Below are 2,874 nucleotides of genomic sequence, written 5' to 3' on the forward strand. Positions count from 1 at the left end.
ACTTACACTCTCCCAAGACTAAACCAGGAAGAAGCTGAATCCCTGAATAGACCAATAGCAGGCTCTGAAATTGAGGCAATAATTAATAGCCTACCAACCAAAAAAAGTCCAGGACCAGATGGATTCACAGCTGAATTCTACCAGAGGTACAAGGAGGAGCTGGTACCATTCCTTCTGAAACTATTCCAATCAATAGAAAAAGAGGGAATCCTCCCTAACTCATTTTATGAGGCCAACATCATCCTGATACCAAAGCCTGGCAGAGACACAACAAAAAAAGAGAATTTTAGACCAATATCCCTGATGAACATTGATGCAAAAATCCTCAATAAAATACTGGCTAACCGGATCCAGCAGCACATCAAAAAGCTTATCCACCATGATCAAGTGGGCTTCATCCCTGGGATGCAAGGCTGGTTCAACATACACAAATCAATAAGCGTAATCCAGCATATAAACAGAACCAAAGACAAAAACCACATGATTATCTCAATAGATGCAGAAAAGGCCTTTGACAAAATTCAACAGCCCTTCGTGCTAAAAACTCTCTATGAATTCGGTATTGATGGAACGTATCTCAAAATCATAAGAGCTAATTATGACAAACCCACAGCCAATATCATACTGAATGGACAAAAACTGGAAGCGTTCCCTTTGAAAAGTGGCACAAGACTGGGATGCCCTCTCTCACCACTCCTATTCAACATAGTGTTGGAAGTTCTGGCTAGGGCAATCAGGCAAGAGAAAGAAATACAGGGTATTCAGTTAGGAAAAGAAGTCAAATTGTCCCTGTTTGCAGAGGACATGATTGTGTATTTAGAAAACCCCATCGTCTCAGCCCAAAATGTCCTTAAGCTGATAAGAAACTTCAGCAAAGTCTCAGGATACAAAATTAATGTGCAAAAATCACAAGCATTCTTATACACCAGTAATAGACAAACAGAGATCCAAATCATGAATGAACTTCCATTCACAATTGCTTCAAAGAGAATAAAATACCTAGGAATCCAACTTACAAGGGATGTAAAGGACCTCTTCAAGGAGAACTACAAACCACTGCTCAGTGAAATAAAAGAGGACACAAACAAATGGAAGAACATACCATGCTCATGGATAGGAAGAATCAATATCGTGAAAATGGCCATACTGCCCAAGGTAATTTATAGATTCAATGCCATCCCCATCGAGCTACCAATGAGTTTCTTCACAGAATTGGAAAAAACTGTTTTAAAGTTCATATGGAACCACAAAAGAGCCCGCATTGCCAAGACAATCCTAAGTCAAAAGAACAAAGCTGGAGGCATCACGCTCCCTGACTTCAAACTATACTGCAAGGCTACAGTAACCAAAACAGCATGGTACTGGTACCAAAACAGATATATAGACCAATGGAACAGAACAGAGTACTCAGAAATAATACCACACATCTACAGCCATCTGATCTTTGACAAACCTGACAAAAACAAGAAATGAGGAAAGGATTCCCTATTTAATAAATGGTGCTGGGAAAATTGGCTAACCATAAGTGGAAAGCTGAAACTGGATCCTTTCCTTACTCCTTATACGAAAATTAATTCAAGATGGATTAGAGACTTAAATGTTAGACCTAATACCATAAAAACCCTAGAAGAAAACCTAGGGAATACCATTCAGGACATAGGCATGGGCAAGGACTTCATGTCTAAAACACCAAAAGCAACGGCAACAAAAGCCAAAATTGACAAATGGGATCTAATTAAACTAAAGAGCTTCTGCACAGCAAAAGAAACTACCATCAGAGTGAACAGGCAACCTACAGAATGGGAGAAAATTTTTGCAATCTACTCATCTGACAAAGGGCTAATATCCAGAACCTACAAAGAACTCAAACAAATTTACAAGAAAAAAACAAACAACCCCATCAAAAAGTGGGCAAAGGATATGAACAGACATTTCTCAAAAGAAGACATTCATACAGCCAACAGACACATGAAAAAATGCTCATCATCACTGGTCATCAGAGAAATGCAAATCAAAACCACAATGAGATACTATCTCACACCAGTTAGAATGGCAATCATTAAAAAGTCAGGAAACAACAGGTGCTGAAGAGGATGTGGAGAAATAGGAACACTTTTACACTGTTGGTGGGATTGTAAACTAGTTCAACCATTATGGAAAACAGTATGGTGATTCCTCAAGGATCTAGAACTAGAAGTACCATCTGACCCAGCCATCCCATTACTGGGTATATACCCAAAGGATTATAAATCATGCTGCTATAAAGACACATGCACACGTATGTTCATTGTGGCACTATTCACAATAGCAAAGACTTGAAATCAACCCAAATGTCCATCAGTGACAGACTGGATTAAGAAAATGTGGCACATATACACCATGGAATACTATGCAGCCATAAAAAAGGATGAGTTCATGTCCTTTGTAGGGACATGGATGCAGCTGGAAACCATCATTCTCAGCAAACTATCACAAGAACAGAAAACCAAACACCGCATGTTCTCACTCATAGGTGGGAACTGAACAATGAGATCACTTGGACTCGGGAAGGGGAACATCACACACCGGGGCCTATCATGGGGAGAGGGGAGGGGGGAGGGATGGCATTGGGAGTTATGCCTGATGTAAATGACGAGTTGATGGGTGCTGACGAGTTGATGAGTGCAGCACACCAACATGGCACAAGTATACATATGTAACAAACCTGCACGTTATGCACATGTACCCTAGAACTTAAAGTATAATAGTAATAATAATAATAATAAAACCACTTTATTAAACAATTCTACTATACGTCATCTCCTTGCTCAAAACTATTTGATGGCTTTCAATTTTGCTCAAAACAAAATCCAAAGTGCTCAGTTTGGCACTCAA

Source organism: Macaca thibetana, chromosome 7 (genome assembly GCF_024542745.1).
Source record: "Macaca thibetana thibetana isolate TM-01 chromosome 7, ASM2454274v1, whole genome shotgun sequence".
NCBI lineage: Eukaryota > Metazoa > Chordata > Mammalia > Primates > Cercopithecidae > Macaca > Macaca thibetana.